General features: G+C 37.0%; 1 long non-coding RNA gene across 1 annotated transcript in view; it reads right to left on the bottom strand.

Moving 5' to 3' along the window:
• Nucleotides 1-2,457: 2,457 nt before the first annotated feature.
• The window catches only part of LOC136294105 (uncharacterized), a 106,811-nt gene continuing 83,349 nt past the window's right edge, over nucleotides 2,458-25,919 (bottom strand). The window contains exon 3 of the long non-coding RNA XR_010722311.1: nucleotides 2,458-3,542. This is a non-coding gene — a long non-coding RNA (uncharacterized lncRNA). The remainder of the gene's footprint in view (nucleotides 3,543-25,919) is intronic.

The raw sequence follows: 25,919 nt of genomic DNA, 5'->3' as shown, positions 1-25,919 counted from the left end.
CCCATAGCTGCAAAAAGGCAATTTCACTGCTGCTTCAGAGGTGTTTAAGCCTTTTGCTTGCCAGGAAGACCTCTCATCAGCATTTCCTGCCTTTACACACAAACCTTCTTCTACCTTTCAGTTTATGCAGTTTACTGTGAGCCTCAGTCTTGAGACAATAGCACCCTTTAAAGATGCAATTTTAAAGAGTCAAAGAAAATTAAAAGGAAGAACAATGGAGAGAAAGTCTTGTTGCTGTATTTTGTAGTTTAGTTGCTGAAATCAAACTGTGTTGATTAACAAATCTTAATGAACATATTTTGAGGGGAATAAAAGTCCAATAACAAGAATAACATTGAGTCCTGGGGAGGATTATAAACAACCAATGCTAATTTTGAACCCATTCTGTGAAACCTAGTATTTAAAAATATTTTAAGTTTACAAACTCAGCAAGATTAACAGGATTGGTTTTTTCATATCCTTAATATGTTCAGCATTTCATTGGTTCACAGGCCAATAAATTCCTTTTCTCTGCTATTTTCCTTAAATCCCCTTTGCCTTGAGATCTGAATTTTTATTATTTTTTTAAATAATTCTATTTCCATACAGGACTTGAAAAAAGCCCAGGACAAATTAGAAGAAAGCTTTTATCCTTTTCTTAAAAGACTGAATTTTAATATATTAGGAAAATCAGAATTACCATCTGAATAATGACAATAAAGGATCTGCGTTTTCAACCGTTAGGTGGAAATTTATTGTTCCAAGAGATATTATAAAGAAAGGGAAATGGACATTAATGGCTGCGTGTGGTTGGCTTTACTCATTCCCCTGCTGCAGTGGTATCTCAAGATAAACCATTTTACCCTCTTGGGATAACAAGAAGAATTCAGAGTTCATAAGATGGATGTACCAGCAGTGACTGATGTAACTGTAAGGAGAACAATTCACTAAGCATCACTAGTTTGTACAGATAAGCAAATAGTCTGTTTGGAAAGGGTATGGTTTTAGGGCAATTAATCTAATAAAAGGTATTGATACCTGGAGATATTACACAAAAATAGAAAAAAAAAAGATGCATTAGGGATGAGAAACTTGGGAATTATCTTCTCACAGTTCAGTCCTCAACTAAGGTCACACAGCACACACTCATTCACTTGCATGGTTTCACTCTATAATGCAAACAGATAAACTGACTTATTTTGTCTCCTAGAGGTATGCAGAAGTGGATAAATTTGGTACAGCTCCACCTAAAAGTAGATAAACTTATACTCTTGCCCACACTGCTGTATTTACTAACTGGAGTGACTTAGAGTTTGCAGGCTGGTTTGCTCAGTCCGTGAGTGACAGTGCTGGATTACAGACTTTTCTTACCACTACAGTCCCATTTACTTACACAGGTTTCAGAAAAGCTGTGATACTACTCCTATAGCAGATATGTTGCGTAATTTTAGTTTTACACCTTCATAAATCTGAAAATAAGATATAGTGCAAGAGCAGTTATAGCAGAATGCATCTCAAATAGATCCAATTCCCAGCTAGTTTGATAACACTTTTGACACACCTGGATATCCAACATTTTAGCTCCCTGCTTCAACTTTGGACTACATTCAGCTTCATGTCATTTAGGTTTCTAATCAGCAGTTTGTCTTAGCTGTCAATGGCTGCCTGCTAAAGCGCACAAGCTGTTAAACACTAAAGCATCACTGCAACTCATCTTCCTAAACCTTAAAATACTTAGTGAGGGAAGAATTCATTTTGTTTCTTTTAAGTAATGCAGAATTTGCTGAACTAAAATGCTATCCTGGCTCTTTAAAGAAGCTTGATGGTTTTCCATCAAGTTTAATGTATATTTAATTAGAAAATACTTGTTTCCTTACACAAATTTCAGCTCAGAACAGAAACTAAGATATTTTCAAACATGGAGACAAGGCCACAGAAAAATCCTAGAGCACGCAGAGAAAACAAACGTAGGCAAGCATATGGGTCCTGACATGGGTGCAGAGGGGAAACATATGGCTACGCTCGCAGAAGATATTCTCTGCATCCTGACATGTTTCGAGTAGAAAAAGGAAAGCAGTCTGAAAACAAGCTGTGCATTTTGTTCCACTCAGTCACAGAGGCATCCTTCTCTACAGTACTTAATATTAAATTATATTACTGCAAACTAAGTGTCAACAATGAGGAAAATTCTAGAAATAGAGCACTATGCACTTCTGTCATCTATGTACAGAACAGGGGAGGCCAGATGTCCACTGGCACTGAGTGACCAACTCCAGGGAAAGCAGCAGATAATTTCTGGACGGAAAACAGAAGACATTTCTCCCCTCAGTTTGCCAGAAGGCACAGTGATGGGAGGGAGCATTGTCTGAACACTGCCAGAATCTCCAGCTTGCTCCCTGGACAGTTGCACTGATATACACAGAATATACTCAGAGAATTTTTTAACTTTTAATGAGATTTATACCATGTGCTGCTGTTTCAGTGGCTATCTTTTTCTGAATAAACAAATAATTCTCTTCAAAACTGTATTTGTGCAAGTCTTACATCCTCGGGGGACTCTATTATCCAAGGTGTTATTGCAGTACCTAACGCAAATGAAATATCATCAATAAATAAAACAGGATTTTACTAATATTTCAAATTGGATCTCTTTGACATCTGTTTAATCAACTTATATTCAAGTCAGAATTCACAGATATTTCTATATCACCCATTGCTTTAATTCTAAACATTTCAGATAAATTAATTAATGGGAATTCCACAATAATCTCTCCCAGATATATTATTTTCATTTTGCAGATGTTGGATTGGGGCACAAAGACTAAGAAATGTGACTAAAGCCTAGTAAAATCCATTGAAGAGGAAAGGTAATAATTTGTATTTCCCAAATTTCAGGCTAAATGTTCAATTGAATACAGTTTTTTCTTGGGTTTTGCATATTTCTGAATATAGGGTAGAAGTTCCTTAATTAAATGCTTAAAATTCAGACTGTTTGGGTGTCAGACAGTTTCTCTTCCAGCATACGTTACTTGCAATATCTTTATATTCCCTGGAAAAGACAAAGTCTGTACAAATATTTATCAGGTTACGTCATACACAAATACAGCAATTAGAAAAAGTGCAAGCTGCTCTATTTAAATATTTTAACCTCATAATAATTCATTGATATAATTAACATTAAAAAAAATTAGAGGAATACATTACACTAGTGTTACTGTTTCTACTACTTCATTTCAGAGAATTAATTATATCCATTATCTTGTTGCCGTTATGAACCTGTCGAAAGTTTCAGAAAGTAAATCAAATCAAATTTTCCTTTTTAACGATACAAAATTATCAAGTCTCTAAAGTTCCAACAGTAACTGCTGTTGTGCAACAGAGGTAAATAGAGCTTTTTGGGGTGTGCTGATGAGGAAAGCTGGTCCCTCACAGCAGAGGGGTCGGGGACAGCTGTGTCCCTGCAGATGCAAACCCAACACGCCCTTCTGGCCAGGGGAGTTAAACAGCTGCCTCTGGGGTGCTGTGCTAGGGGAACACTGGAAACACACTTTTTCTTCCTGCATCTGGGAAGATTGCAAAGAAATTGTAAGTTTGGGACTTGTATGTGAAGTCACTTCCAAATACAGAAATCCACATTAAAAGGAGACATGAGGCCTTGGGATCACTCCCCAAGCTAACAGAACTCAGAGGAAAAATTGGGGATGTTCATAGGAGTGGTTTTATTGACCCATTTGACAGCAGATGAATTCTGACCCTCCTCCCTGAAAGTACCTGTTGAGAAGGCACTGTTATTTGAGGCTTTCTTCAGGAGAGAATGATCTAGCCCAAATTAATTATGTGCTCCTATAGGCTTCTAGGGTTTAGTTAAAAAAACCCCAATTTTCTTACCAACTACTCTTTAATTTAGAGCACATAAACAATTGTGCAAACAATTTTATACCTAAACTAGCAGTGATTCTGAGATATATGACTTTATTTGGAATTTAACCTACTTGCAACAAGAGAATTTGGCCTTTTATATGGGTGAAATTTTGTTTGAGATCACTATCCATGTGATCCACTATATCCTTATCCCTCCAGGGAAGAATTTAACTGTGTGGATTAGAGAGCAATATGAAGGTAGTTTCACTTTTCAATTCAAATCAATAAAACTTCAGATACAAATCTAGTTTGCAAAGAAATTGGACACCATTTATGTTTTAAGACCCTGCCTTGATGTTTTCATTACACTCTGTGCTGGTATTTTTCATTAGAGCAGTATAAATGTAGAGTTGTTGCACTTTACCCAGATTTATGAGAATGTCACAGAGCTCAACTTATTACAATTAACATTCTAATTACATTTCCAGAAGAATTTTAGAAATGCCATTTAGAATGCTTTGACAGGAGTTTGATGCACAGTTCACTACGACAGCAAATCACACTTGGAAAGAGAGCTGGAAATTGTACATGCTTTGAAACTTGCATACTGATTTTGGCTGAGCAGTCACAATGGTTACCTTCCAGAAAATTCAAGAACAAATTGTCAATGTATGTTCCACCAGCTTTCCCTCTCCCTAAGTGGAAAATACAACTCAGCAGACAGAAAGTGGCACGTATGTAATTGTACTCACATGCACTTCAACCACACAATCTCCACTGATGTATTCTCCTTACACAGCTCATTTGCAGCCTTGATTGAAAATAATGAAGAACTAACATACACAAAATGCTTTAGAATGTTCTAAACCTTATCCTTTATGTTGGGCACTTAAATTTGATCTACTGACTCTTGTCCCTAATTATGTCTCCGGAGTTCAAGAAAGAGTGACACACCTCGAAGTACACCACTGAACCACACTGAGCTCTCCCCTCAGCTCAGCACAGGTGCCAATCCCAGAGCTGGGCTCCAGCCGGAGAAGAAGGCAGCCTCATAATTGGGGCAGGCTGTGGTGGGATGGTGGAAGCTGTGGCCCAAGGCCAAGGTGGATGGGCTCCTCCTGCCCTGGGCTGGGAGTGACAGGGGCCTCACTTTGGGGAGGGAGCTGCAGCTGAGTTACAAACAAAATCACAGACTTCTCAAGCTGAGGAAGACATTTAAGATTGAGTCCAAGTGCTAACCCAGCACTGCTGGTTTGAATCTCTGCATGTTTTTTGAGCACTTGAAGCAAAAGAGTTTCGGCAGAAAGTGAGCAGATTATAGCCCTGGGGAGGATGAGTGAAAATACAACGTGGACACCAATGATGCAAAGAGGGAAAAGCAGCTGAAAACCATACTTGAATAAATAGGGGGGACAACTCAGAAGACACGGAAGCTGGAACTTGTGATTTCAAATGGCAGGAGAAATTCTTCTGCTCTTCCCTCACATCTGAATGCACAGGATTAGTTCAGTTCTTGGCAGTTAATAGCAAAGGGAAGTGAACAAATTTTGTGGAAGGAGGCTTAAAAGACATCTCAGTTAGTAATGACCGCCAAGAACCCTCTCATCTCAGCTATCACTTGAGCTTCCAGCTCCAGCATTTTGCCTTTTGCCAGCTGCTCCCTTTACTGAACAGTCAATACTGGCTTTCCTTTCACTTAGGAACCAAATTCTAAAAATCCTGCATAATTTTAGGCAGTCTAAGAACAATTTGCTGTTGTACATAGAACTCTTGGGAAATCCTTCATGCACCCAGCTATGTCGCAGTCTAATAGTTTAAGGGATTTCCCAGCTCAGCCATGACTTCCCTTTCGGGTGGCTTCTGCCTGCAAAATTCAGCGTATTTGATATTTTCACGCGTGACTTTGGTTATTACCTTTGTTACTGTTCTAGTTTTATTTTTCTTGTTTTTCACTAAGTGTGCTTTTAAGAAAATCTTCTAATTCATAATGCGAAAGGATTTTATCAAGTTTCCAGAGTTTGTCTTAAAACCAACACTTAATTGGAGTCATACCAAATTACATTAAGCCTGATACATAGCATGTGCCTGACATGCATGGATCATTTCCCCCTTTGGAGTTAACTCTTGGCTGGCATGAGTTAGTGCCACTGAAGATAACAGCACTAGATCAATTTCCACTTTCCAGTTCTTTAATGGCGCCCAAGTTAAAAATATTACCGTGAACTGCTCAAAGCAATACAAAAGCACTCCACGATTGTCCAGACTGAGAATATTTTATCCTATTCCATTCTGAGCTGGGATTCACGGACCCTTGATGAACTATATTCTTAGCACTTACATGGTTTACCTCCCCTCACCCCACCCCATTATGTATATGGAACCAAGAAAACCCCTATTCTTACACATTAGTGAAAAGTCTGAATGGATGTAAATACTACATGAAATAACTCACTGTGAAATCAGGATGTATTTCAGAGGAAATGCCATTCAGAGAGATTCTCTAATTGCCTTAGAGAGTTAAAAGATTGCCCTGTGGATTTCCCCACTCAAAACCTTTGAGTATTTCCTATGATCTGCTGCTTCATTTATTCAAGAAAAACTTAGGAATACTAAGATCACTATCAAAATTAGTTTTAAATTAGACAACAACATAAAAGACAGAGTTATCAACTGTGTTTAACCTCAACCCATGAGTTTTGCTGCATGGTTAGGAAGGGCACCTCCACGATGTGGGAAGTGACTGTTTCCGAAGCACTCTGTCATGTCCTCTAGCTTTTGTGCCATGCCAGGATGGAATCTGGGCCTTTCCCATGGCTTTTTTTTCTCCAACTTTCACTTTTGTAAAGACATAAACAACAGTGAAACTTTATTCCTAGCCACTCCTATCATACTGTGAAGTAACACCTCAGGCATGCTATTCCCCCCATCCTCTTGTGGCCTTATTCCCCCAGGCATTTCAGAGAATGCTGCTGCAGGTCCCGTGCCCTGGCTCTGCTCTAGGAGTTGGCAAGAGGCCCCACTGAAATCAATGGTAAAATTATTCTTTCATCTCAAGCTCCATATGGCAATATCCAACTGATTGCCAAAAAGAGAAATTATTCACAGCTATTAGCAACCTTTTCTCACACCAATCTTTTTTTTACTTTAAATACCTTGTCTTTTTGTCTTTTTTATTCTTTTAGCTCCCTATAAAACCGTAATCATACCAAAGTTTTAGTAAAAATCCATAAAGGTGTAACATCAAATAGGCAATTATACTTTCCTTAGAAACTTAGATTTACAAATAGAAACTATTTGAATGAAGCACTGAGAAATCAAGGTCTCTGATTAATCTATTTATATTTAGAAGCCTATGACTGATGTGTTATTTTTTGAATGTCAAAACTTTTTTTATATTAAGGTGAAAATACATGCATATACAAGCAGCATTCATTATCTCCAGATAATCATCACAGGAAGCGATCCTGAATGTCAAATTCACCTGCGAAATTAAGAGAGAAAGTTCCAAAGAGAGAGCAAAACAAATCGGATATGACAGAGCATGACTGACACCTGATCATGCACTGATGGGTGTACATCTCAGGAGCAAGCAAAAATATAATAAAAGTGCAGCACAGTGTGGAAAGAAATAGAAAAACTTTATGTGTTGTGCTAACGAGAACAAATAATCTTTCCAATACAGAGCCCAGAGAGAAATGGGTTGAGCTATCCATTATTCAAACAGCAGCCAACAACAATGTCTGTATTGCTCCTGCTTTTCTTGAAATCCAACTCGCCATACGTTCTAGTCCTTAATAGGAATGTTATGAGCCAGAATTTGAATTCTATTTCTAACAACAATGACACAAGAGATTCAGTGGAAATGCCTGGTAAAAATCTCATAGAAACCAAAGTCCATCAGACTGGCTATATAAAAGTATAAAAAAGATGTCATGAAGTTATTGTCACATTTAAAATAAGCTAAGGCTGTTTCTTCTCTAGTTTAGGCTATCTATTTTTATAGGTTTGTATAATAATAATAGCAACAACAATAATAATACTTCTTATAGCAAATTAACATTTGTGCACTATTTCACAAAGAATGAACTCTTTTAATAAATAAAATAAAATTCTATTTTATTATAGATTACATAATTACATAGATTTATAGATTTAATGATGAAGTAATAAATTTTATTCACTGAAATTAATTATTGTGAATGTACATTTCACTGTCCTGAAATAATATTGAAGAATAAAATTACTATGTGATTGGTGTTCAGTCTGTGATACTATGGTTTTGGGGTTCTGAGTGAAGGAATTTGTTTCTCACAAAGTTCTACAAAGTCATAGTGCAACGGCAAGGTTGTAGTTTAGAAAAGAAACAGACAGGAATAAATAAGTTTTTCCATATGAAGAAAATCTTTATGAAGGATCTGAAAAATGCCTGTAAATACTGCACCAGTTTGCAGTTACAGTTTTTGTAATTGCAAATCTCCCAGAAGTCATAAGCTAAATCAATGTTTATTTGCACATGTTATCTATATTGCTGGCGCTGCAGTAAATCATCTTAAAACAAATGCACTTACATGACCCTCTTTTTCATGTCTACAACACAGGGAAATAAAGACTCAAGAAAGAAAAGGTACTAATCCTTTCATATTGTGACATACACACAACAATAACCATAGGCAGAATAAAATCCAAATCCATAATACATGCTCACATCACAGTAGGACATGGACAAAATCCAACAGCATAAATTAACTTACCACGATGCCAATGCTTCATTATGCACTGACAAATAAAATTTTTAAAGCCATAAAGCAGAACAATAGTTTACTCTGTTAAAAATATAAAAAACAAACCACCAAGCATAAAAAAGTTGATAATTTTGTCTTAAGATTCTTCTTTTTTAAAGCGATACTAAAAACTGTAGGAACAGATATTTTAAAACCAGTCCGCCTCAGAGAGAATGGAAAAAAACCACTTGAATGAATTGGGGGAGTGGGGGTGCAGGGAGAAGAAAGGCAAAGGAATCCCAGCAGATCACTCCACTCCAAAACCTTTGGATAAGCATGAAGCCTCATGAATGATGAGATAAATAAAGCATAACTCAACTCCTCTGTAAGCGTTGAACATCCTCCTAAATTGAAAAGCTATGTTAGCTTTCAATACCCTTCATTTTGGAGAGAATTCAACAATACAAAGACACAAACAAAATAATATTCAGCACTGTGAACCTTCATAATGTGCAGGTGTAACAAGGGATGCTATTTGACTTGCATAAGTCTAAAGGTCATGTTGACATCTAGTACTGAAGATTTTTATACCAGAAAGATACCAAAGAAAGTCACAGTACTTTTTTTGCAGTTTGCCAACTATAGATTAGTTCAGCTTGAAATGCAAAAGTAACATAACTCTATATCCTTTCCATTTATGCTCATACTTACCTAGAAATTCTTATACTTCTCTGTATATTCTTTTTCTCTTGTGTATAATTGCAGTAATCTAAGCAAACAAGCAAATCAAACACAAAACCAAACTAATATAAAAACCCCAAGAACAACTTTAAAAAAATCCCCTAGTGGATAGAAATTTGCCATGACAGAAACAGAGAATTTCCTCTTTTCTATTTTAAATTTGATGCTACAGGATCTTGTTGTAGACTCACTATGTTTATAAGTACTTTAAAATGAAAATTGTTTTAATCCATAAATGTGCACTTCTAGACCGTGGGCAAAATACATTTCAGTCCTATTGATTCCTTGAGTCTCACCATAAAATATATTTATATGTCTTCATTAAGGAGCTTTTCCTAAAATTTGCCATGTTATCTAGGAAGAAAACTACAACATTCATTCCAGTAACAAACTCATCTTTGGTCTATACAGAGTATTGTTGGTGTTCAATAGTCCATTCTTTCCACAACTAAGTCTCCTTTTTACCTCTTCTCTCAGTTCTAAAATATTAGGGATTCATTTGCCCAAAGGAATTTTTTCAGCTGCTTTTTCCCAAATCATGTTCCTCGTGAAAGTGTGGCCTACATTTTTCTCTTAGATGTATGCACTTATATTTCTCTGTGCTAAGGTACAGTTAACTCTTTAATTAAATAACTCTTTCCCAGATGGCTGAAGTCATATCTAGGGGATAGTTACAGCCCAGATACACAGCAGCAGCTCTCCTCAAGCACAGGAGAAATTCTCATGCGAAGAAAATTCCCCCCTGAATATATCAGGAGCACAAAGAGCTGTTCCAAATTCCACTGATTTCAGCATGAAATGGATTCAGCTCGGGAGACCTAAAGAGAACAACACAATTTCAATTCTCTGGGTATCATAAGGGAAGGGGGGGGGGAGTACCGCTAATGACAGTGTGGGAGTAGAGCAATTGTTTCCACAACTCTCAAATCAAAATGCACTAAATTATGTTTCAGACTGGGAAAAGCCTGAAACTTTGATGCAGAAAAGAGAGGTTTAATTTTATGTATCCAGGTCTTATCAAAACAACAGGAAGAAATTCTAAACGTGAAAACTTTAACCACACTTTGGGTCCAAAAATCCCTTAAAAATAAAATCTAACTGATGGTTTTCATGGTGGAAATTATCTTTTGAGTTTATTACCATTGTGCTACGAGGTTCTGGTTGTGATGTACTTGATGTACATTTCTTTGCGTGAAGCTTGACAAATTCTGTACATTACCTCCATGCAAGTTAATATACTGGATAGTTTTAGAACATGCATGTTCATTTTCCCTACAAATCTTTGACAGAGCCCCTTTGTTTTTTTTGATTCCTTATATAACAAGCTACACCTATAGGAAGGCACAAATGGTGGAACATCAGGTTTTACCAGACCTGCTGTTTCCAAACCTTCTTGGTTGAGTGCTTTAGTCTAGTGCAACCTTTCTCCCTTGCCCCTTCTCCTTTTCCACTCTACAGCCTAAGAAACTGTAAAAGCATCCAAGAAATGACAATACACAGCAATGCTGTTTGCCATCATTTCTTTTAAAGATGAAATAGCAATTTAAAACAATAACTGAAATTATGCTGCAACAAAATGTAATTAGCTACAGCTACAGAAGGAACATAACCTCTCAAAACGTTACAGTCACAGGAATATCGTAAATTGGGCATAATGGGGCGTGGCTGAGGCAGATCTATATATCTCTAAAACTGATTTATAACACAGTAAAAGAGATTCCAGCTCTATTTTCCACAAAACTCTAAAAAAAACCCCTCCACAAATCGCTTCCTAGTGTTCGCACTGTACAAATACAGGTGCCATATGTACAATTCGATTTGATTACTTCAAAAACCAAACAAGAAAAATAACTCATGTATTCTTTTCCTCCCTCAATTAAAAAAAATCTCCAGGTTTTTTTTTTTTTTTTCCAGATTAGATCCACCGCCCTGACAAAATCAAATGCATCCTAAAGGGCAAATAACTTCACCCTACCCATCCCAATTACAAACTTCCTTTTTTAATAGTTATTCATCCCATGATAGGTTAACAGTGTGCATGCTTGTAGATCATTTTCCTGTACTTTAGGGCTTTCATTCTGTTCACAGTTGAAACAACACCCACAGTAACCTCACTGACTGAGCAAAGGACAGATCCTACTGGTGCTTGTTCTCCAGTCCCCTGCTATACCTGACTCTGTTAAATGTGGGAGATTCTAACAGGCTCTTGCAATTCCTGTGAAAGGCAATGTTTTCTCCTCAGGGTTGGTATGTTAGTAGGTATGAAAGAGCTAAATGCCAATTTGCCACATAATGAGGGAAGCATGTTTTCAGAAGAGGCAAAGAAGCCACGCATTCCTCCCCTCCACTTCTGGTCGAATACCATTTCCTCACCATTAGCAAATGCTTGTGCACCAGGCTATCTGTGAAACAGAGAAAAAGCTACTGATTGTACACAGGCATGCAAAGAAATCCAGCTGCTGCACTTAATCCATTCCTTGTGGAACTTTACTGAGTTCTAGGATGAGATGTGGCCCATTGCTTGCTGACCACGACTGAAAATGAAAAGGACTGCCACGCTTGAGCCCCATTCCCCAGAGTGACAGCAATTCTCACTTGTTCAAAACAATTCCTGATACACACAGGTATCTTAGAAATAGCTAGATGCACTATGTGAAAAATAAGGAAGTCCTTGTTAGGGCTATTCTTAGAGGTGAAGGTGAAGTAGTTAAAATATATAACCATCCATTCATAACAAAAAATATTTTCTCCCTCAGTGAGGTTGAAAATTGGATTCAATAGCAAAGCAATTTAAAGTGAATTTCCCAGTTTGCGAAGTTTATATGGCATGCAGCAGATTATCTTCCGTCTTCAGGTACAACAATTAAATCCACTGAATGAAATTAAACTATCCGGGCTATGCAGATGAGTTCTGTTGCTATTTCTCCACCAATACATTTAATGAGGAATTGTGTCCAGTGTTGTGAGAACAAAGAACATTTTTACATTAATTCTTGTCAGCCTTTTCATTTGATAGACTTTTCTTCATCACTCTGGGGATTTATAGGATTTAGTATAATGAAGAAAAGAACTAAGTTATTAAGTCTGATATCCAAACCACAGCAGTGACCACCAAAGAAATTATTTACTCTGTGATATCAAGGAAATTATTTATTCCCTCAAGCATAAATATATTTTCTTTCTTTTTTTTGTATATTTAAAAATAATTTTTCAGTGCAATCATAACTTACTAAGGGAGCTAGAATTTAAGAGTAAAAAAAATTTTGACAGACTATTTAAATAGACATGGAAATAACAAGAGGCCTTTGCTCTCTTCACACTGAAAATAAAAATTGAAGAAAAACTCAAAAGACAGTTTAAAAACTCCAGATAGGAAATTATCTACAAGAACTGCCTTTCTTTTTCAGAATTTTCTTTTCTCTTAAGAGAACTAGCTTATGGAACTAGGCATTAAGATATGTTAAACCCCCAAAATCCAGGAAAAAAAAAATCAGCTAAAATATACTCTCAATGACTGCAGTCCTACAACTCACTTTGATTAGATTTCTGATTTTGATAGTGAGCTACGCTGTGTCAATGGGGTGAAAGAGCATTCTGGCATTCCACAAGACCTAAATATTGTGTTTCAAAGTAAAATGAAGTGTGGAACGTGCTGTTCCATATCCCTCCTTTCTTCTCCTGATAGTCAATCTACGTGTCTTATCTGATTTAGGTCCTGTTCTGCAAATCCCCCTCTGATTTGAATCTAAAATGGGACACTCAAGGAAAGAATAACAACAGCACACATGAGCCTTCATTCAACATCTACATTGAAAAAACTACTTCTACACAGGGGGTCATTTGAATTTAAGATTTCACTAAAAAGGTGATTTCTAGAATTTTAACAAAACATAACACAATATGCTTTTAATATATGCCTTATATATAAATTCAGAAATACTGACAGATTACTTTGGAAGTCTGGGGATCACAGCATAGGTTTTTTTGTGGGTATTTTTTTTTTTGTTCTAGCCTTTTCATCACAAAATTCCTAGACTGGATGATTGCAAGACGCAAACAACTGCCTGTTCTCCATTCTCTTGAAATAAATTAAAGCAAATGATTGAGTAACAAAAGAAAGGAGAAATGTGTCATTCTTGCTCTTGTGAAACATACAACTACTCATTCTTTTTTGCATAGACACAAAGAGCCCTGGTCGTGGTGATATGTTTTGGCTCCACTTGTGGCAACTGCTGGAGATGTGGCTGGTTACAACTCTGCAACTCCTGGAGCTTCAGTGGGGGACTGCTAAGGACAAAGTACTTCTAGGAAGCAGCAAAGAGCCACTTAAGTGGACAGGGATAACTCTAAAGGGATTATTCAGTCAGGAGGTCAGAGGCAGGCAGGTGATGCTGAAGGCAACAGGACACACACGCAAAAAGCCTCACCTATGATTCCTTCTGTATAGAACCATGCTATGAGGCCTCTGAATGCTCATCATCTGCATAAAAAACATTCACATTTCTAGCTAAATACAGTAGCAAACTCCCTCTTGGGAAGACAATGGAGATTACTTCAGAAACCTGAGCCAAAACACAGTAAATATGTAAAATTATTTTGCTCTACAACTACTTGGGCACAAAGCTGACAAACTGAAGTGTAACTGATACAAAGTCCCATTTTAAAGAATGACAATTATTTTCTTTGCTCAAGACATATCAGCATTTCAGCCAGGTAGCTCTGTTCTCACAGCAGGTTCTCAGGGGATTCCTTTATAGCTCCCATTTTTAGAGGGACATGTTTTCCTACTCTGTAGCCCAGGTGCCATCAAACAAGTGGGTGATGACATCAAACAAGCACAACAGAGAACTTTTCACCTAGAATGTTTTTCTTCTCTGTATAAACCCTCGGCAGGCAATCCCTGAATCAGGCAGTAATTTGCAAAAGAGAAAGGGGTGCAGTGTTTGCTAAAGAAGTGTTTGACAACGACTGAACACGACAGTATGCCTGGCATGAGTTAATATGATAGATTTTGTTATCCAGGGAGCAACAAAGTCTGTTAACAATATTTAGCATTTCTCTGAAAATTTGTCAACTTTTTTTTTTCAAAAATTGTGTTCATTTACAATTGACTGATAAATTTGACTCAACCACACAAAACTCACAGGAAAACATGAGAAAATCATTTGGTTGAAATCATGTAAATTCCTACAATTTAATGTCAATATCTATCATTCATCCAATGTCAAATAATATGGTGATCTGTAGGGGATCTTTGTTTCCCTAATGAATAGGCACTAATTAAATTACTTCAACTAAGTTCACACTGTAACCGCTCAACTTTAAGAGCTACAGCCATTTCTCTCTGGATTAGTTGGGCAGACTCCCCTGGAAAAACCTGAAATCTCATGGTAATTATATAGTCTCCTTTCTTCAGCTTGCACTAAAAAATGCTATCAGACTTAAAAGTTCATGTGCCACTTCATCAGACTTTTAGCTGGTGCAAAGGTCGATGATTAAAGAATGTCAGAGAAACTCCTAAGGTATTCTAATCTGTTTCCAGGGTTATACCTGCCCATGGATTGCCTCACTTTGTAGCATGACACTTTTCCTTTCTTACTTTGCCCTTGGCTGAGCTGAATACAAATTCATAGTTATTTCCTTCTCCTTCTTCTTGTAGATGGACAGAAATATCAATGAATTTCAGCTGTCTTTTGAATTTACATTGGCAAGTAAAATAGAACTTAAAAAAAGAACCCAACAAAACAACTAAAAAAGCCAACCCCAAAGTGAGCAAAAGTGAAATATGAAGGTTGCCAGCCTTTATTTGTAACTCTGAAGCACTTCACTATGAAAATTGGAAATTGCACCCTTTGTGCATCTGGTCCAGAGTTCTCTTATAGCTCTCTCTCTAGTTTTAGATAAGGAAGTACTGAACGAGCCTGAAAAAAGTGGAAGCTTAAAGGACGTTGCACACGAATTGGTAAAGATTCCTTTACAACTTTTGGATACTCCTTTGAGCCTGCGAAACAACTTCAGCAAATGGCAAAGCCACTGTTTGGAAAACACTTAGTGGAGAAAACCCCTGGACTATTACATCATGATTTCAACTTTGATTCAGTAAGCAATGCAACTATGAAGTTCTGTATATATATTAATAAGTACAGACTTGAGGGAGCAGAGATGAACTGCCCAGTGTCTAAAAAATTCCCACATGAATTCTGCCTGGCTAAGCAAAAATCACCTGTGAATTCTTTGAAATGTACATTTTATTCATGTTACTCAAAAATACTTTTATAGTAAAGTAAGCTTTATCTAAATAAAAACTAAGCCAAACTTCTACACAGAATGCAAAGTTTCAAAAAAATTCACTCCTACTGTACTCTTCCCAATCACATTTTAAATTCTTTTCAAAACTACTTTTCAGATTAAAGATTTTTCTCTTAAAAAAAAGATTTTAACACTCAATATTTTACATGCTGAATAAATATTTCATAGATTTGACAGTGTCAATGATATTTGAATATAATTATATTGTATAAAAATGCATTTCTTTGGCACACTATACAACTTTGAATATGTCAGAGGCTGCAGAGAAAATGTAGCAGACATTATTTAATTAGTTGCATTCAAATAAAGCTTTGCAGAGCAAACATGAAAATATAGAGCTTCTTAGTCCTTCTTTACTTTCCAGAGGAACTGTAACAGATACAGTCTCATTTTCTACTTATCATAAAAAGTAGAAAACTAAACACTTCCAAGACCTTTGCAATACAGATGGTAAAACAAAACCTTTTTGCATATATCCATAGATTTTAGCAGCAGACAGAAGAAAAAGTTATTACTTTGCTCATGCACTCCCAGCACATTCAGCTATGTTTTTTACTTATTTTTCATATCCTTCTTGGTTAATCAATGGTCATTCTTACTTATAGCATTTCTTTAACTCAAATTCTGCTATATCTTTAATAAATGGGTAAAATAAATATCCCTAGTTTGACAATACTACTGCCTATAGGAACAAAACGTAGCACTGAAGTTTCTCAGGAATATATTGCCTGTTCCTGCAGCTGTTGAAGTTAATAGCAAGATTCCCACTGGATTTTCAGAGACAGGATTTTACTCCAAAGTTCCTGGCAGGTCATCAAACTGCTTGAATTAAAAGGCCCGTTCTCTTAGGAAAACTCACTGGGGGTTTGGAGCTCATTTTGTGAGCTGCATGCATGCAATTGCTCTTTGGGTAATATAAGCTGGCCATGCAAACTTACTTGAACAGGGTGCAATTCCACCTGCATCCCCAAACAGCTTCTGTCATCACATATGCACAAATGCTCTAATACTGCAATAATTATTTGTAACCAATGTGGAAAATTACTCAATCTAAATGCAGAAAGTAATAAATACAAATTTACATCTCTCAAAAGTTGGGCTTATTCACTCGTTTTCACTTAAATCAAAAAGTAAAACGTGCCAGTATATTCATTCTCTCTGATTGTCCAGTGCTTCCCAGTGGAATTCCACTACATAACTCTATTTTCAAGGAGATTCTCGTCTCAACATAAATACTGTAGATCACCAAGATATCACATCACTGCATATATATGCACAACTCAGAGGTGCTAAGAGAAAAGCCATAGCCTTTCCTCGTTTCCCTACAGCATCCACAGTGGAATTCATAATCCATTTTTTACCACGCATATAAGTTATTTCACTTTCAAAGGAATATAACCTATTGGTGGTAACCCATCTCTTCCAGAGATTTTACTTCTTTGGGCATTTGCAGAAAAAATAACTATTTTTTTCAATTCTTAAGGCAGAACACCAATATTAGAGAAGTGCACAAAAGTAAATAGAAGACATACCAGGCTACCAGTGCTTAGGTAGTGTTTACAGTTGTCATTGTGTGCTGCCCCTCATCACTACTTGTTGGATGTGCCTGTAGAAAGGTTGCTGGGACAGCTGAACAGAAACAGGATTATTCTTGGTAGTAAGATCTGTAGAGTTTCAACGATTCTTCTTGTGTGAGAGCAGGAGAAGGTGAAAAGGCAGGTTTCAATCTAATTCTAACTCTGCCTTTTCTAATTCTAACATAAAGAAAGTGACCTTTATTAAATTACAGCAGTTATATGTTATATATTTGCACAATATACTAAAATGCCAAATACCACTGTCACCCACTTAGTACGCATGCTCCTGGAAAGATTAGCATGATACTGTGCCTCATTCCTCATGTCACTGTGGAAGAAAATAGCTGAAAAAAGTCAAAAGTATTACAGGATTCTGTAGTAACATTTCTATTTATTTTTCCTAATAATAAATCATAAGAGCACAAGATGTTAAAAGGCATGTCACCCTGTACCTCCAGGTGGGTTAGAGCAAAATTATTATTCCTTGATCAGCAGGGTGTCTGCTCTTTAGCCTAATCTATAAAAAGTATTTTTCAGTAGATGTCAAAGGATTTTAAGGCAGTAAAACTTCTCTCTAAAACATGACAGAAAAAAACAAATTTATAATTACAACCTCACCAAGGGTAACTGTTCCTCTTTCCATAGAAAGAGGATTCCTCTTTTTAGGAATCCTGTGTTTAACACCAGTCATGCTACCTATAGTTATCTGAAATTCTTTCAGCGAAGTAATTTTTCTTATAAACTTAACCAAACTGTTCCACAGCCAAGAGTTGATTCAAGGTCAAATCCTGAAATGAAGGAGGTTTACATCTCCTCACCCAGGGTCCTGTGGTGAAGAAACTGAACCTGATTTTATGATCAGAATCAGTTCGAGTAATGAGGCACTTATAAGAGAACAACTGAACTAATATTGATTGTTTGGCCCCATTTTCTCCCAGCTTTGTCTTTTTTTTTTTTTTTTTTCCCCTGCAGAACTGACTTGCTGGTGCTCCTTTGCCTGTTACATGCCCACACACATGATAATTTGTGCCATATGCAGCTTTAGCACTCTCTGAACAAAATCTAGCTATGAGGGCTGAAAAAGTTCCTCCTTTGCTATTCACATCTGACACTGAGAAAAAAAGAAAAAGACTCAGACTTTGTTTTGGCTGGAAGATGAGGATCTGAGTTTACAGAGTGGAGAAGACAACTGTTGCCAGTTCATATGGTTAAAAGTCAGAGCAGCTCCTACTCTGGCATAGTTCTGGGTGACAGCAAACATTTCTGCCAGGGCAGAGCCCAAGGGAGACAGGACAGACACAAACCACATTTTGTGTGCCTCTTCTGCTAAAGCACAGGAATTTAAAGTTTATTTGAAAGTGGCAACTATCAATACCAAGCGTACGCACACTTTGATTGTAACTCCAACGTTATTTTAGTGTTTCTCAGCCTGCCATCAAATCATCTTAAATGTAGATGGAACACTGCAAATCAGAGACATGGCTAAGTAGTATGCAAACAGAGCTGAATGATGTCTAACTTGCTTTAGTTCCTGAATTAAACAATGCAGGTGTTTGAAATCAAAGCTGTGAAACTCTTCACAGCCTGAAGGAAAAAAAATTTAGTAAGCTCATTTCTGATGCCACAATTATCTGTACAGAGCTTCGTTTAAAGCTTGTTTAATTCTATCTGGTTCAGTAGGGTCGAGGTCAGCTTCTTGCAGGCAGATGGCAACAACCACCACCCCCCCAGCCCATCACCCCAACCCCAGAGGAGGTATGTACATAAATCCACTGACTTCTCCCCCATCATAATTGTTTTTATCTCAAAGAAAAAGGCACATTTATTTAATATTCTGTTAGAGTAGCTGTATTTAAGAACAGCAAGAAACAGATATAGGCATTACAGGTAAAAACCATTATTCCCGTGAACAATATGGGGGAAAACGCAACAAATGCTGTGCAAGGTATAATAAATAGACATAATGTTAGCTTAAAATTCTCTCTTTGAAAAGGTAGCTGATTACAAGGCACACATTATGAATCTGAATTTTAGTAATGATTTTTATACGATTGCACAAAAATATTAGTTATGGTGAAGGAGGAGTAGCTTCAAAGAGCTATGGACAATGTTATTTAATGAAAATATTATAAGGGATAAAACAAAATCAGATGGCAAGGAGGTTACCAGTTCTTGAAGGACTGATATGAAGATTAATATTTTACATATTGATATGTTACATTAACTAATATGAAGTAGGAATGCATTAATGACAGCCATTATTGACATAAAATGTGGCATTTTAAAAATGAATGTGGATTATGATTTTACAAAGATAGTCTGGTTGGCTTTTGGAAGAGAATAAACAGAAATGAGATTAATATGGAGGGACTAACTTCTGTTATTAAGTGGAAAGCTCGTCATTTGGGGATGATGGGGGAGGAAAAGCTCACATGTGCTAATTGATAAAGAGTCAAATACAAGTTTGAAAAAAAAAGACATTAAGAAGCTGAGAAAATCTTCAGCATCAGCCAAGTGCACCTGTGATATTGCATGAAGTATCTGTTCGAGACGAGAATTTATCCCAGAGAACAGAAGAGCTTAACCTACTTTGTATAGTAAACATAAAACGTCAGAGGAGATGGAATTTCTGCCTTTAAATAAATCAGATGGGTAAACTCTGGGGGAGGCAGAACTGGGGAGAGCATTATTTCATGGTTATTGCCAACCTAACACAGAAACAAACAATGTGGTAAAAAAATCGTAATGTTCAGTTTGGTGTTTAAGAAAGGGATATCAGTAAACAGCCACCAAAGACCCTCCAGTGTCTCCAGAGGCTTCAAGCAAGAGAAAAACCTAAAATTTAATTCAGTATTATTAATTAGTGAATCCTGCATGTATAATTTAGCTTTCACTCTTCCAAGATATCTAGTAAATATTAATCCTCCCATAAAGCTGCCCAGCCTAAAACTTTTGTATAGAAAAAACTACATGGAACATTTCTGTCTTAGAGGGGGTATGAGAAGAGGGTTTATGCACAATAATGCTTTGAGTACTAGTTAAATTTATTTTCAGGTTATTGGAAGTAGAGCCCAGAAAAGTCACAACAATGCCATCTAAGTATAAATCACAGTTTCCTATTACATACACCATGAAGTTTTACTGCTTTTTATCACAAATAAAGTGCTCAGGCAACAGAGAGTTCAACAGGCAAGAAAACTTAATAAACATTTTCTTTTCTTATTTTCTTGTCAAAACAAAGAGACAATTAAAAACCATGTTCATAATGTTTCAAATACTCTAGTTGCCTCTGAATTGATTCATCTGGTGTTTATGTGAAAAGAACTAGAAAAAACAGTCTGATAAAACCCAAATAATCACCCTTGTCAACTATACCCAAATGTTTTAGTTCTAGGCATATATTGATAACACTGATCCAATAACTTTCTGGCAGATGACAAAGTACAAAAATCATGTTGACATCAGGGGAAGGTGCAGCTTTTTTAAAGGAATCAACACTTATATCTGATGCAGTAAATTCTTCCTCAAGAGATTAAAGATTATTCTGCCATTCTGCTATATGATACTGTTTTGATGGAAGCTGGGGCACTAGCTAATCACAAGTTATAAAGAGATCAAAAAATGTTTTAATGTAAGCCATGCACATAATCCTAAAATTTCAGTGATGGTTAAAGGTAGTTGTATATAATTTATCCAAGATAAATCTAAATACGGAAAGGATGAACAAAGGTAATTAATTCTATTAAGCGGTATTAAATTCAGATTCTGAGGGAAGGTGTGAACAAGCTCCTCCAAATTACTGGTTTTTTTTAAATTGCTATCTATGTTTATCCAACCTACAGCTATATTTCATCTTACATATATAATTTAAATCACTAAGATCTTGTATAATAAAAACAGCCAAACCCCTCAACATCTCTTGCAACCTACAGGGGATACAAAGAAAAATTCAGACCCTTTCAACAAAAAAACCCCCTTTTACCTCTACACTCTCTCATGAAAGGGCTAATTTAGAGACTGACATAATTTGAAAAGACAAACCATTTTTAGATGCTAGTATATTTTCCTTTCAAGAACTGGTGTTGGCCTACTACTACTTGCATTTAGCCATTGGTGGCATTTTGCTGCAGGGCAATATATAAGCAAACTACAAGTTTGATTCAATTTCTTAACCTATAATAACCAACACAAAAACCTCCTGATCTGAAAAAAATCTAAAATTGTGTTTAAGATCAGTGATGGAAGACAGAAGTAGTTATGCTTTCTTTTTTTTTTTCCTTCCCACCCCTAACCAGAACTCCTCTGCTCTTTCCTGCCAATGGGTAAACCAGGAAACATTTGAGAACTAGAAAATGTTACAGGATCACAACATTCTTCCTTGCTACCTATTGGTGATAAGCTTATATGGATCTATGAAAGTTACCCATTCTTCAGCCCCAAAAGAAATTGGATCTGACCATAGTATTTAACAAACCGGTATTTCTTAGGATACTCAGTTCTGGGACTAAAAAGTAATTATTCTGAGATGAATTCACTACTACTTCTTCTCTTGACTTGAGAAAAAACTGCAACTGCTTCAGACCCCACTGGGGCACACCCCAACCTGGGCAAGTGTTCTTGGGCCCTGTGCTGATGCTCTCAGGGCTGGAGAGAGCTGTGCTGCTGCTCTCAGGTTTTGTGGTGGCAGTTTGTAGCTCCATGCGCGATGGAAGGAGAGGAAAGGAGTTTGCAATGCACAGAGAGCATGATGTGGACAGAGAAAGGTGGTTGTGCCTTTGGAGGCAAAGCTGCATCTCAGTACCTCTGCCCACCTCTGTTGAGTTCCATTTCCAGCAAGGCTCTGGCTGATGGTGGAACATGATCCAGGCTCTCAGCTTTTACTCTACAACAGAACTAATCCAATTCACCTCTGCCAAAAACCAGTGCAGCTACTGTGGAAACATTTGTGGCTCCAACCTTCCCAGACTGTCCTGACAAAACAAGTATTTTCAGAACCTCACTGTTAGGTTAGTTAACATAGTTAAATTTATATCCCCGCATTTCAAAAGTGTTTCTATTTTTAGTATATTGGCATTTTTTAATCTCTGCTAGTGGGTTTTGAAACATAATGTCTCATTTGAATATATTAGCATATCAGTACTACAAGGTCATTTCAGAATGCACGAGAAGAAAGCAGTTTTACATGCTGTTATTTTCCAAGAAAACTGGGAGAAGCAAGAGAGTAAATAGCCTACTATTGTCTTAAAAAGACCCCCAAAACAAAACCACAAAAGAAACACAAAAGCAAAGCAAAACAAAACAAAAACAACAACCAACCAACCAACCAACCAACAAAAAACCCAAAAAACAAAAAACCAGAAATGATTCAAACAATTCATTCAGCATCAAAGTGCATTGATGCACCTGTGTCATGGATAGCTCTGATCTAAACTGTTCTGAATCCTTTTGCTTTTATGGATTCTAAAAACACCTAATATTGTTTTTCACATGTGAACATCACAAAAGTTCTGTGATGACAAATACAACAAAATTAAAAGGACTCACAGTAGTTTATTAATTGTTACTAAGCAACTCTACATTTTTAGACTATTACATTTCTGGTCAGTATGAGTAGCAGAGCAATCAAAAAAAACCCAAAAAAAAAAAGGGACAGCCTGTTCCATACCTGTGCTTAAGAGAGAGTGCACAGGTACTGGACTGGGCTTGCTTTGACAATCATTGGAGTCAGGAAAATCTTTTAACCAACAGTGGTACCACGACAGAGTTAATTACAGTCTCCTGTCTTTGCCAATTCAAAAACAGTCTACAGAGATGAGCAATCCAAGATAGATGGTTTCTTTCATTAAAAGATCCAATTCAATATTTATCTGCAGTAAATCGGCAGATTTGAAAATTTCAAAAATTATACCTGCATATAATCATACTGTAATCCAAAACAGAAACTCAGGATGGTATTTTATATTACAGCTATCCAATAAATTCCAGAAATTCAGTGGAAGGCTAACAATTAGAGGCAACATGACATTAATTCTGAATTGGTTTAGTTCTTCAGGGTAACACTAGCTTTAAAATTTGCCAAGGAATTTGATTTTGAACTTACTTGCTCTTATCGTACATCTAAATCCATAGCTATAATTTGGATCCATCCATCCAAAGTATGTTTGAGAATACACAAACCTGAACAGGAAATGAACCAGTAGAATATAGAAAGGTCATCATCAAATTATAATTCTTTTTGATGTTATCAAATTCCTTCATCGCTCATTTACTTTCATTATTCTTCAAAGAGACTTAAAGAATTACTCCTCTTTTTTTGATCAGTACAGCAATCAGAAAGTCCACAAGTTAATATTTTCCACTAATATATTGAGAAATTAAGGTGAAAATTAATTTAGGAAGCATAAGGGTTTTCTTAAATTATAGGATATTTCAGCGGGTACTTACACTGCTTCTTGAACTTCTGAATTTTCATATTGAAAGACTGAGCAAAAAAGCTTCTATTTGCACTTTATGAGGCATTCATGTATCCAATTAAGATGTAATAAAGGCTACAGAAGTTTGCAAAAGCATCCGAGGAAAGGATCTGAGGATTCAAATGAAGTTTTCTTTCACTTTTGAGTTGTGGTGGAAAAATAATATACTTGTAAGTATGGCACTTTAGGGAAATAGAAACACCAGTGTATGCTTTGCCCATTCAATTTTTTTAAACTGTTTCTTATGCCTCCATGTCATCAGATGTGCCCTACTCCTTTTGACAATGAGAAAATTTGCTTTCCAGACTTCTGTCCACACAGATGTCCTCTAAAGTGTGCTAGATGGAGGGGATTACTCTCTCTCCTTGCTCTACTGGTCATGCTCCTCTTCATACAACCCAAGTGGACGCTGCTCGACTTGCTGCTCATGCCTTAAGTTTTAGCTTTCATGATTTTCAGATACTGTGCTGCCTAGGGCTGTAGTTCTGGGTTCTTATATTAAGTGTTAGTCAGCTCTCTTCACAGAGTAGGCAGACAAAACAAATCCTTTTCGTGCTGGAGACCAAGGACAAGGGTTACAAGTTTTCAGGCCCAAGAGCAAAAACAACAGTGGACTGAAGAGAGAAAACAAGAAGGATGGGACTTCATAATCTGAAGCTGTAATTGGACAATTAAATCCGAATATGCAAAACTTATAAAACTTATAAAAGTGTGAGACCTCATGACCAGTTGTCCATTTTGTGACCATTTAAATTCCACCTTGGGGAACAGCCTTGGTCAGGGCTCTTGTGCTGCCCAAGGTGTTCCCTTAAACGCCTTTCAATAAGTATCTACTTTATTCTCTAGCTCTGTTCAGTCTCTGTTCCTGGTCAGCCTTCCCAAAGCACCACTGCCAGGGCACTTTCCTTGCCCACATTCCACTTTCTGCCCAGCAGGACCCCCATGGTCTTTTCCAGAGCTGCTCCCGGGCAGTGCCCAGCCTGCCCTGCTGGCAGAGCCTCCTCCTTCCTGGGCCAGGACTTGGCCCACGTCCCTGCTGAGTTCCTCATGGTCCCCGTCAGACCGTTGCTCCAACCTGTCTGGGTGTGAGGGACAGCGCAGGGTCAGGAGAGGTGGACAATGGGACAGGGGAGGGGAAAACCTGGAGTAAAACCAAAATAACCCAAACACCTGGGGATAACATGATCAAACCATAACTCATCAAAACTTATCAAAAACCCACCACCACGGACCTGCCCTCAAGCAGATGAGCTGCTCCCCCCAGGTGTGTCACCTGCACATCTGCTGAGCCTCATCCACCCCTCTGCTTAAGAAAATACAGAGGATGGGGCCCAGGACCGACCTCTGTGCTACTGCTTGTCTTACTGGCACCCAGGCAGAGTACAACCCCCTGCTCTGGGTTTGAGCATACAAACTCTTTTCTTACTCATCTGCTTGTCCACCCATCCAGACTGCAACATCTCAGCTAGGAGAGAAGAATGCTATGTGTGACTGAATGAAAAATCACAGCAGCACTTTTTTAAGCTGGTGGCTTGGCCATCTCTGAGCACTGAGAAATGCTACAGGTTCACAATTGTTAATTATTTCTTTTTCTTTTCATGTTCTTTTACTTCTACCTGCTCTAAATAATTTTATGCTCATGTATACAGCAATTATTATTCTCTCACAAGGAAGAAAAATTAACATCTAAATTACTTCAAAAAGCTAATAACCAGTAAAGCTGTTTGAGCTACTCTGACTGCAGCAAATTAGTAGAAACAAAACACTGTAGGATATGAATTGGACTTATTTTTAAAGAAGAGTATTTAATTGAACCAGGCTGAATTTATGAAGACTGCCTTTTATCTGACAGGGTGCATGACTATATCTATTGATATTTAGAAAAAACCTTCTCTTGTTACTATTTCTGTAATGAAGGGAATTATCTCAGCAAAGTATATCCAGTTATCAGTTCATATTCCAGACCCAAGAAGAGGTTACTTAAAAACCTTTAATTAAGAAAAAGAAGGAAATTCACAAAGATTTCAATACTCATTTTCATATCAGCAACTTTTAGTTAGCAGAAGATAATTTTTTTGTCAAAAGCTAACAGAATCCACAAGTCCAGAAGTAAAGTGTTGGCAGCAATTATTTCAGTAGGGAATTACTGACAATGTTATATAAAATTTCCTCAAGGGAAATGTAAAGTCATGCTACATTATTTTAAAGTGAGTTTTAATGTCTTAGAACTAGAATTTAGGAGTTTAAGTATGGAACAT

The sequence above is a fragment of the Chamaea fasciata genome, unplaced genomic scaffold (assembly GCF_029207755.1).
Source record: "Chamaea fasciata isolate MVZ Bird 193981 ecotype frontalis unplaced genomic scaffold, bChaFas1.0.hap1 SCAF_9, whole genome shotgun sequence".
NCBI lineage: Eukaryota > Metazoa > Chordata > Aves > Passeriformes > Sylviidae > Chamaea > Chamaea fasciata.
This window is presented reverse-complemented; position numbering and strand designations above follow the sequence as displayed.